Source organism: Mustela putorius, unplaced genomic scaffold (assembly GCF_011764305.1).
Source record: "Mustela putorius furo isolate JIRA1106 unplaced genomic scaffold, ASM1176430v1.1 tig00003867_pilon_pilon_pilon, whole genome shotgun sequence".
NCBI classification, from domain to species: domain Eukaryota; kingdom Metazoa; phylum Chordata; class Mammalia; order Carnivora; family Mustelidae; genus Mustela; species Mustela putorius.
In genome coordinates this window covers 7756623-7768520 of record NW_025422019.1, presented here as the reverse complement: position 1 = coordinate 7768520, position 11898 = coordinate 7756623, and the positions used below count along the sequence as shown (strand labels likewise).

The 11898-nt window shown below is 45.4% G+C and overlaps 1 long non-coding RNA gene across 1 annotated transcript; it reads left to right on the top strand.

Moving 5' to 3' along the window:
• Positions 1-942: 942 nt before the first annotated feature.
• LOC101692637 lies at positions 943-11242 on the top strand. Its single transcript, XR_199988.2, has 4 exons — positions 943-1060; positions 1474-1652; positions 9337-9442; positions 10888-11242. It is a non-coding gene; the product is annotated as an uncharacterized LOC101692637 (long non-coding RNA).
• The last annotated feature ends 656 nt before the right edge of the window (positions 11243-11898 follow it).

Below are 11898 nucleotides of genomic sequence, written 5' to 3'. Positions count from 1 at the left end.
TTTCTCTACAGCTCAGGCTGGCCCTGCACCTGTGGTCACCCAGGGCTCCACAAGGGCCCCAGCTTATCCGGCATGGAGTCCCCCTGAGGTTTCGCTAAGAAGCGCTCAGTGTCGGGTTCTGTCCCAGCTGCACACCAGCGTGTTCCCCTAGCACTGCTGATGAGAGGAATGCAGGGGGAGAGGGGGGCACAAGCAGTGGGAGAGCCACAAAATGGCTAGACATCTGGACAGCCTGGGGGTTGCTTTCCAATCCTTCTAAAGTGTGCCAAGCCTGTTGCTCAGCACCCCTCCGGGCAGACCATGTGGTTAGGAGGTAGAGGAGGGATTAGCACTCTGCCCCCATTAACTTGTCTAACCCCCTGCCAGACACGGTAAAGCATGACCTCATTTCAGACTCAACAACCGTCCAGGCGGTGGGGTGGCAGCGGGCCAGTGTCCCTTCCCCCACCGGCCAGGTAATAAAGAGGCCCTTGTAAGGAATAGAAGGTTCTCCAAGGACAAGTGGGGGCACCTCAGGGCACTTGGAACCCATGGTAGTGGAGTTTCGAGAGCCTCTTGGCCTCCTGCCTCCTCTTCGGCTGGTCTGTTCCCTTGCTCCCCACCACCCCCACTCCACTTCCCTCCGGGCCTTGTCCCCTGCCTGCTACCAGCCTGCTTGTGTTTGCTGCATGGCCCCAGCCATGGCTTTCTCCGTCTCCATCTCAGCCTTCTGCTAACTGACACCTTCTCTTACTTCAAAATCCCAGAGAAACAATTCGGCTCACAGTGGCCTCTGCTCAGTTCTCACCAGGTGGCCAAGGTCATTGCCCTGGTAGGGGCTCAAAGGCTGGACATAACTGTCCTGTCTAAGGTGGGGAGGGGTCCTATTGTGATGTAGAGATGTAGAGAAGTTCAATAACTTGCACCTGGGCCCACTGAAAGTGCCTTCCAGCACCGCCCCAATCTGTCACCCCAGCCTACGTCCCGCTGTCCCCACAATGTCCTCTCCCTGACCAGGAAACGACGCCCCTAGAGGGTGGCAGCATGTGGCTTCCTAGTGCCTGGTACTGGCTCCCTCCAGGTGATGTATACTTCGTGGTAAGACTTAATAAGCTGTTTGAGGTTGTCAAGGGAAACCACCCGTGCGTAAATATTAACTCTGTTGGGCAGAGTACCTGGAGTGGGATTTTATTTCTGCTGGGTATTATTATGGGTATTGATTTGAGAATCTGAAAATTCAATAAAACAGATTAAACCTCCCAAAGAATGAGCACGGACCACCAGCCTGTGTGAGTGTGAGGCAGGAGGGCAGGGTGGGTGGAACAGACAGCAAGGCTGTGGCAGACCCAGAAGGCCTCAGGAACAGGAGCAGGGCCCAGCTCACTGGGGACCTCCCCCAACCCCCAGGCTGCCCGCCAGCTGCCAGTCCCCATCCTGCCCCGGGAGCTGAGGACACAGATGACTGAAACACCGTCCCTGTCCCTCCGTCTCCAGGATACCTGAACCGGCTCTGCAGGAAGCCAGCATCATGGGCAAATGAAAGCAGGAAAGTTTGGGAATTTTAGATGAAAAGAGACCAGAGAGATCCAGCAACCAAAAGTTCACCTCACCTGAATTCTGGTTCAAAAGAAAAAAAAAAACCAGAAACAGACAAACAAAAATCAGCTATGAAGGTCAGTCCTGGGACAATCGGTGGTATTTGAATACCCACTGGGTCTTAGAAGATACTAGAGAATTACTCTTCACTTTTTAGGTGTGATCATGGTTTTGTAGGAAAATGTCCTTAATGATGCTTTTGGTGGTCACAATCGCATTGCTACTGGTATCCATCAGGAAGGGAACACGGATGTCACCAAACGTCGTGCAACGCACAGGACAGGCCCCCATTCCCCTCCTCTGGAGCAAAATGCCAATGGTGCCAAAGTTGAGAAATTTGGTTTTTACTGACAGTAAAAAATAAACAAAGAAATAAGTCAGTCGAGGTGGGGGAGGGGAGAATGAGCCTCTTGCTTATCATTGGCCACTGAGTGACTGTGGTAGCTTGGAGAGGGAACCTGCGGTGGAAATTCATCAGAGTGCTACTCTGGGCAATGACAGTTCCCTTAAGAATCACCAATGGAGGGGCGCCTGGGTGGCTCAGTGGGTTAAGCCGCTGCCTTCGGCTCGGGTCGTGATCTCGGGGTCCTGGGATCGAGTCCCGCGTCGGGCTCTCTGCTCGGCAGGGAGCCTGCTTCTTTCTCTCTCTCTCTGCCTGCCTCTCAGTGTACTTGTAATTTCTCTCTGTCAAATAAATAAATAAAATCTTAAAAAAAAAAAAAAAAGAATCACCAATGGATGCTAAATCCAAGGGGCAGGGACGGGACGAGGAGCAGGAAGTTTGCATGGTCTAGAGCGGCCCCCATAGACTGCTTCTTGATTGCCAGGGCGAGGAAAAAATACGTAGTTGAGAACTCCCGCCACATCTGGGGTTAATCCAAATTAATGTCACCACGAGGTGCAGAGGGCCAGCCTGCGGCCCGGCTGTAACATTCTGAGAAGAACACAGCCTCGTGTAGTGCCCCAGTCGGAGTCGCGGGACCTGCCCCTCACCGAAAATGAGCAACATCCTTTTTTTTTTTTTTGAAGGCCTCTAGTTTTTCCAAAATGTCAACTTCATATTAGGCAAAAATAAGTGCTGAGGAGATCCTCCAGATGAAATGAGATCACAAGACATGACCACCAAAGGTCATCCTAGCCTGGATCCCACACTCGTAGGGAGAATAAAGCGATAGAAAGTACCGGATCACTCGGCAAAATTGGAACGTGACCACAGATCTAAGTATTTGATCTATTTAAGATTTCTTGAGGTTGCTAATTATACAGTAGTCATAAAAGAGAGTTCCTTCTTAGGAACTCTACCCTGATTTTTTATTTAGTATTTAAGGGTATTTAAGTGTATTTAAGTATTTAAGGTATTTAAGGGTATTTAAGGGTAAAGGGGCAATGATGTATACAACTTACTCCAAAATGGTTCAGAAGAAAAGCCTGCGTATGTACATATTTGCATATGCAATATTCACTACACACACATGCACGCGTACATGCACGCGCACGCACACGCACACACACTGTGGCAGGCTAAATAATGACCCCCCCCCAAAGCATCCGTGTCCTAATCCCAGAAGACTATGGATGTTATCTTCTTTTTTTTTTTTAAGATTTTTTTTGTTTATTTGAGAGACAGATCACAAGTAGGCAGAGAGGCAGGCTGGGGCAGGGAAAACAGCAGAGAGCTCAATGCAGAACTTGATCCCAGGATACCGAGATCATGACCTCAGCCAAAGGCAGAGGCTTAACCCTCTGAGCCACCCAGGCACCCCTGGATGTTGTCTTCTATTGCTAAAAAAAAAAAAAAAAAAAAAAAAACAACTTTGCAAATGTTCATTTAATGACCTTGAGATGGGAATATTGCCCTGGATTATCTGGGTGGGTCCTAATGTAGTCAGAGGGGTCCTTATGGGAGTGAGGCAGGAGGTCAGAAAGAGCAGCAGGAGATGTGACCACGGACCCAAGAGGCTGACATGAGGAAGGGGCCTCCAGACACTGGAAGAGGCAGGAAATGGATTTTCCCCCGAAAACCAGTTTTGCTGACACCTCGATTCTCACCTGGTGAGATTGATTTGGGGTTTCTGACCTTCGGAACTATAAGAGAATAAATATATGTTGTTTTAAGCTACCGAGTCTGTGGGAATTTGGTAGTGGCCCTCGGAAATGAACATATATACGTGTGCCCATGGGCTTGTGTGTGTGTATACACAACTATAAGTTGACCCTTGAATAACATGGAGGTTGGGGTACCAAACCCCTCCCCTGCAGAGTTCTTGGGTCCCCCAAGGACTTAACCCATAGCCTACTGTTGACCAGAAGTCATACCAATAACATACACGGGTTATGAACACCTATTCCTTATGTTTTATATATTATATGCTGTATTCTTACAATAAAGCAAGACAGAGAAAAGAAAATGTCATTACGAAAATCATAAGAATAAAAAGAAAATCACAAGTAAGAGAAAATACATTTACAGTGGATGGGTGTGTTTATTGAACAAATCCACTCTTCAATGGACCCATTTGGAATAATCCCATATTGTTCAAGTTTCAAATGTACACACACACAATGTCCACAAATACAGTTAATCCACATTGTTCACAGATTCTGTATTTGCAAGTTTGCCTACTCACTGAAATGTGTTTGTAACCCCAAAATCAACACTCAGCCTGTTTTTTGCAGTCTTCTGCAGCCTTTTGAAGAGTAGTGGGAAGTGCAAGTCACCAAGGCACACGGTTCAGTTGAGGTCAAACAAGGTCAACCTCTACTTTCTTGTTTCAGCTCTTCTGCTATAAACCAGTGTCCTTTTTAATCTATGTCTGTTTAATACTATGTTTTTCACATTATTGTGCTTTTTGTTGGTGATTTTTGCTACTTAAAATGGCCTTTATTTTTTTTTTAATTCTATGTATTTATTTGACAGAGAAAACAAGAGAGCACAAGCAGAGGGAGAGGCTGGGGGAGAGGGAGAAGCAAGTTTCCCACTAACCAGAGAGCCCAATGTGGGGCTCGATCCCAGGACCCCAGAATCATGACCTGAGCCAGAGGCAGACGCTTAACTGACTGAGCCACCCAGGTGCCCCTGAAAATGGCCTTTAAATGTAATTCAGCAGTGCTGTCCACACTCCCAAGTGCAAGAAAGCTTACAGGAAAACACGTGTTAGGTCAGCTGTATCCAGTCACAAGCTGCAGCGCTGTTGCCACAAGTTCAAAGTTAATGAATCAGTGATGCATATCAAATAAGGAATCTTTAAACAGAAACACACACAAAACAAGGTGACATGTTAACTAGTCAAAGAAAACATAACCAGAGGCTGGAGGGAACCTCGCCTAGTATTTCCCCAGGAGCAATGGTTCAGTGTTCACTAATTCAGCGTTCATGACCACTTGATAGAATAAAACTATTGGGAATTATGAGAATTGATGAGAGATAAATGGATCAATAGATAGATGGAGGGAGGAAGGGAGGGAAGAAGGAAGGGGAGGGAGGGAGGAGGGAGAGAAGGAGGGAGCCCAGGTGATAAAGCAAAGGTAGCAAATGCTATCAATGGATGAATCTGGTTTAATAGTATATAGGGAATCTTCGTATTGTTTCCTGCAACTTTTCTGTAAGTCTGAAATGATTTCCGGATAAAATGTTCAAGGAAAGAGTGGCTGTGTCAAGTGTCTGCTTCCACATGTCTTGGGGTGAAGTCAGAGCTGCAGCATGCCCTGCTCAGACAGGTGGTATGTTCAGGAAAACCCCATGGTGGCATCAGGGCAGGTTCTCCTGAGGAGCAGACCCGTGGGAAAAGGTCCAGTGGCCTCCTCTGAGGTCCCATGGTCAGTGAGTCAGCAGCCACAGGGGAGAAGAGAAGGATCAAGGAACTGTGGTTCCCCATGGAGCAGGCCAGCTGGCCGCCCAGAGCTGCATCTGGGCTCATGAGAGCCGTCAAGAGAGGAACAGCCCAGCACCATCCCTGTCTATGGTCCCCTGGGCCAGGAGAAGCAGGCAGATAGCTCAGCCGGCATCGCACTCCTTCTGAAGTCCCATTTAACTAAGGGGCTCCACCAGCCACCCAGTTGTCCCAGCAGGAAACCTAGCCACCAGCCCCGTGAGCTCCTGCGCCCTGCCCCAAACACAAGCTCCGCAGTTGCTCTCATTCTCTGCAGATGCAACTGCCCAGCTGACATGTTTGCTTGCCTAATCTCATCTCAAATACAACATGTTCAGAAGCATATTCTTGGATCCCCTTCCCCACCAATCCCCAATCTGGCTCTCTCCCTGTTTTCCTTATTGATGGTTGTGTGTACTAGTTTGGAATAGTTCTTTGGTCTCTGGGTTTTTTGTGTTGTGTTCATTATACTACTTTGTTTGGTTTCTGGTAAAATTTACTTACAGTAAAATGCACAGTTTGTAAGTGTTAAAAAATATATATGTATATGTGTGTGTGTATAGATGTATATACATATATATTAAATATTTATATATTTAAGTCATCTCTATACCCAGCAGGGTGCTTCAACTTACAACTCCAAGATCAAGAGTCTCATGTTCTTCCGACTGAGCCAGCCATGTGCCCCAAATTTGATATATTTTAACACATGCATACACCTGTATAACCAACATCTCAGTCAAGGCAGATTTCCATCACTCCCTTAAGATCCTTCATCTTTCCTTCCCGTACCTCTTTGATTTTCATATCAAACCAATGTTTGATTTGAAAGATTGTTTTTTAAGTAATCTCTATACCCAACATGGGGCTTGAACTCACAGCCCCCAGATCAATGTTAATTTTCAAGTTAAACCAGTATTTATGTTAATGCTTTCCTATGGCACCTTATACCTAATCATGATTACTATCTTTTTATATATGATGGGATTTGCTTTGTTAATATTTGTTAAATATGGTAGCCAGGTGAAGAATGATCCCCATTGATATCCATGTTCTAATCCCTGGAACCTGTGAATGTTAGCTGATCTGGCAAAAGGGACTTTGAAGATGTGATTGAGTTAAAGATTTTGACTTGGGGGATTATCCTGGATTATCTAGGATGAGCCTTAAGTTTAATCACCTGGGTCCTTATAAGAGGGAGGCAGAGGGAAATTTCACCCCAAAAGAGAGGGTGATGTCATCAAGAGGCAAGATGCTACATGGCTGGGTGGTTTGAATGTGGAGGAAGAGGCCAGAAAGATAGTGTCAAAGCTGGAAAAGAAAAGCACATAGATTCTCCCCTAGAGCTCAAGGGAGTTTGGCCCTGCTTATGCCTTGATTTCAGCCCAGTGAAATTAATTTCCTACTTCTGACTTCCAAGTCTGTAGGAGAATAAATGTGTATTGTTTTAAGCCACCAAATCTGTGGTGATTTGCTGCCACAGCAATGAGAAACACACACAAGAATTTTTTCTCAAAGAATTTACTTTTTTAAGTAATTTCTTTTTTTCTTCCTTCCTTCCTTCCTTTCAAAGATTTTATTGATTTATTTGACAGAGAGAGACACAGCCAGAGAGGCAACACCAGCAGAAGGAGTGGGAGAGGGAGAAGCAGGCTTCCCACTGAGCAGGGAGTCTGATGTGGGGCTCAAACCCAGGATCCTGGGATCATGACCTGAGCCAAATGCAGACACTCAATGACTGAGCCACCCAGACACCCCGTATTGTTTCTTTCTTAACTTCCTGATAGAATTCACCAGTGAAACCATCTTGCCCTGGAGGAGTTTTTGTGCTTGTGTGTGTGTGAAATAGTTTTAATAATTATATTTTAATTAATTATTAATTTAATTTAATTAATTTTAACATATAAATATACTTTATAATATATGTATTATATTATATCAGATTTTCTATTTCTTAATGAGTCAGTTTTTAAAGATTAATTATTTGAGAGAGGGAGCATGTGAGCTGGAGAGCAGGGGGAGGGAGAGGGAGAGAATTCTCAAGCACACCCCCTGCTGAGCATGGAGCCCATCTCGGGGCTTGATCCCAGGCTCCGGAGACCATGACCTGAGCCAAAATCAAAAGTCAGACGCTCAACTGACTGAGCCACCCAGATATCCCTTAATGAGTCCGTTTTGATAAGGCATGTCTTCCAAAGAATTTGTCTATTTCATTTGAATTGTCAAATTTATTGGCATCAAGTTGTTTATGATATTTCTCTTTTTATACGTTTAATGTCTGTAAGTTATGCAGTCTTCTAAAGATTTTATTTATTTATTTGACAGACAGAGATCACAAGTAGGCAGAGAGGCAGGCAGAGAGAGAGAGAGAGAGAGAGGGAAGCAGGCTCCCTGTGGAGCAAAGAGCCCGATTCGGGGCTCGATCCCAGGACCCTGAGATCATGACCTGAGCCGAAGGCAGCGGCTTAACCCACTTAGCCACCCAGGCGCCCCTGTAAGTTACACAGTCTTATTTCCTTTGTCCTTTCTCCTACGGTAATTTCCGTTTGCTCTCTTTTTTCCTTTGACCATTTTTGCTAGCAGCTTATCAGTTGGATTTATCTGGTCAAAGAACTGACATTTCTTCTTAGCTTCTTAAGGTAAAAAATTAGTTCATTGAGTTTAAACTTTTCTTTTTTCTAATAGGTTTCTAAATTTTTTGAAGATTTTATTTATTTATTTTACAGAGAGACAGTGAGAGAGGGAACACAAATGGGGAGTGGGAGAGGGAGAAGCAGGCTTCCTGCCAAGCAGGGAGCCTGAATCAGGATTCGATTCCAGGACCCTGGATCACGACCTCAGCCAAAGGCAGACTGAGGTGCCCCTGTTTCTGATGTTTTTAAAAGAAATTTCCCAGGGACACCTGGGTTATGCTATTGGTTAAATGTCTGACTCTTGGTTTCAGCTCAGGTAATGATCTCAGGGTGTGAGATCCAGCCCCGCTTTGAGCCCTCGATGGGGCACTGCACTCAGCACAGAGTCTGCTTAGGACTGTCTCTTCCTCTCCCTCCCCCGGACCCACTGTCACTCTCTCTCCTTTTCCCTCTCTCAAATAAATAAATCTTTCAAAAAAAAGAATTTCCCTTTAAGTACTGATTTAACTGCATCCCACACATTTTGATATTTTTGTTCCTAATTCAGCTAAAAATGTGTTGGGTTTTCCTCATGATTTTCTCCTTTTCCCATAGGCTATTGGTTATTTACAAGTGTGTTAAAAATCTAAAACCTGGGCAACTTTCTAGGGTTTTTTGTTTTTTGTGCTTTGGGTTCTTTTTTTAAATTTGTTTGCTTGCTTCCTAATCTAATCCTACTGTTGTCAGAAAACATATTCTATAAGATTTCAATCTTTTGAAATTAATTGAAACTTATTTCATAATGTATCAAATGGGTCTGCCTTTGTGAATATTTATATGAGCTTAGGAAGAACATGTATTTCACACACTGCTCTCACTCGAATCCAGGTCAGCTACTTAACCAGCTGTGTGAGTGAAGCATATAATCTCTCTGAGCCTCAGTTTCTCCAAATATAAAATGGGAATAAATGATGATATTACTGATCTAAAAAGGTTGCAGTTAGAATGCACTAGAAAGCTTTGAGCACACAGCTGTTCTCCACTTCCTCCTCCTCTTACTTCTCATGGTTGTCATCACTGTTGTGACCATAATCATTGTTGTTACTCTTGTTATTATATAGTTGCCATTATCTTCCATTGAACTTCTGAGGTTGCTATTATACCCTGTCCCCAGGAGAGGAGTTGACAGTGGATCATTTCACAGTCAATTATAGAATCTTTCTTACCACGATGATTATTCTTACCCTCATAACTAATTCAGGTGTTTTACATTTACCCAGAGGCTACTGTGGAAGGAGACACCCGCCCCATCCAATTCTTGGAGCCACAGCAACGGCCTGGTGCAAAGTGGTGTCACAGCCAGCGCGACAAATCGACCAGGAAAATGTGAGGGCTAAGAGGATGGTGAAAAGAAATTAAGAGACAAAGAGATGGGGGCAGGAGGGACACTGAGGATGATGTCCAACAGTGCTGATTTTATTCCACATCTTACAAGCATTTATAAGGCAGACCACAATAGGAGGAGTAATACATCAGTACCTAGTCAGATGACTGCAAGTTTCTATAACAAGTTTACATTAACTACAAGCAAACCTTGTGATGCCAGGTAGTTTCAGCTAAAGCCATTAGCAAGACAATCAACCAGGGAGTGGGTTATAGGAGGTACAGGAACAACAAGGACCACCTAAAAATTCATGACCCTGACCACACTGTTCCCTTCTGTAGGGGGAGTGTGTGGGAAGTCACATAGGCGAGCGCACGACGTATCCCACAGAACCTTTTCTCAGTGTTACTCAACTTTCCCGTCCTTAACCTTGTCAAGGTGTCCGGACTTCGAAGGAGACACAAGTCAGGGCCTGGTTTGATCCTCGACTCCAAACGTGCCGTAGACTCCAACAAAGTGTTAAGTTTCGCTGGGCTGCCCAGCCTTCTCGGGACACCCGGTGTTCAATATCACAAACTTCTCATTCCTGAGTTCTGTGATTTGGGTACTTTTGGGGTGGCCTAGAGGGTGTGGCTGTGGCTAATGATTGGGAGGGCACCCACAAGGGAGGTCCGGAGCCCTTGCATATTAGAAGGCGGCTGTCAGTTCCCTTCATTTGTGCCAGGTGATCTGTCTGTGACATCTCAGGCTATAAACCTTCTCTTCCAAAATTGCTTGTCCAAGGCTCCTTGCCTTCCGGCATTTGAAGGAACAGAAGAGAGATCTGAGCCTACACCCAGTCTCATTCCTTGAGAGGTAACTCTGATTTTTCCACCTAGTGGCTTGAGAATTTTTGTCTTCTTAATGTAACTCCAAAAGTTTTGCAAGGTAGGAGTATAAACATTCATTTTTCCCGATTGATTGGCCTTCACTTTTCAATGATTTTTTTTTTTTTTTTTTTTTTGGATCCACATACACACTCTTTAGCTGGGAAATCTTTTTCTGAGACTATATTTGATCGCTACTTCTACACTTTCATTCATCCAAGAGCTATTGAGAACCTTTGTTCCTGGCCCTGGGAATACTGCAGTGAATAAAATAAAATTCCTGCCTCGGGGAATTTACAGATTGTAGGAGGCACAGTCAATAAGCAAGTGAAAACAATGAACAAGGGCTCGAGGCAGCAGGTGGCAGCAGGCAGGGCTGGGGAGAAGAATAAAGCAGAGAGAGGGGTTGGGGAGGATGAAGTTGGGCAGGGAACATCTGACTTGCGGGGATTTCAGCAGAAGCTCTTTCCTTAGGAACATGTATTCTAAGTTCATGATGAAATTGACTCAGTTCTCTGCCCTCAACGTGCAGTTTACTAATTTTTTTTTGTCACTCACATTGATTTTCCCCCTTTTTTCAGCGATCCGGATGCACTTGCCAAGTTGATCCTCCACACCATCAATTCCACTGCTGTCGCTATCCCCTGTGCCCTTTACTGCCCCTGGGGAGGACTAGAATCTGCCTTCCACCACACCCTGACCTTGGGCACAGCCCCTCCCCACCTCCAGGTTTCCTGTTCTTGTCTTGTGGAGGCGGTGGTCCCGGGCGGTCCGGGCATCATCTTGAGACTGCCAGACAACTTGCTGAGATTGTATCCTGACTCTTGCAATGAGCCGTTTTGGGGAGCCTTCTTCCTCTGAGTCATCAGAATGATTTTGACTTTCTCTGGCTCTGCCGTATTTTTCCACTAGTCCCATAAAGGAATCTGCCTTTCTCTGCTCGCCTTGAATGTGGGTTATGAAGTCCCTCTGTGTCCCCTCTGGTGATAGTCCCCAGCAGGATGGAGCACTGCCTTTGCCCCACTGTGTCAGGTGCACTGTGGAGCTGGCAAGTCTTCCCGGGGCTGGCTGGCTGGGGCAGGTGGGGAACATGGTGCCCCGTCATAGCCCTAGGAGCTCAGGCAGCAGGACAGCTCTGTCTGGAGACCCTCCACTGCCTCACGCAGTCACACCAAACAGATGGAGCCCCGGGGAAGCTCCCAATGGCCAGAAAGCCCTGCCTCTCCGGTTCCTATCTCTGCCCCGAAGCTAGCACTTGACTGGTAGGAGAGAACTTGGAGGGGCGGATAATTGCACAAAACCACAGACGGTTCTGCCTTGAAGTTTCTTTTCCCGGAGCCCCCAGAAGCCCCACAGCTGGAGAGGTTATTTATGTTAACCTCTTATTTGGAAATTAAGCTCCGATTTGGAAATTAAGGATTGTAATTTAGCATTAACCCAGATGTCAAGATATAATGAGACACTCTGTGGGGGAAATTGAATTCCATATTGCCAAAGACCCATTTTATTTATAATAACCAGCCACTCACATCATGCCAATATTGATGGATCATATGTTTAAAATTTTGATAGCTCATTCATTTCTATAATTA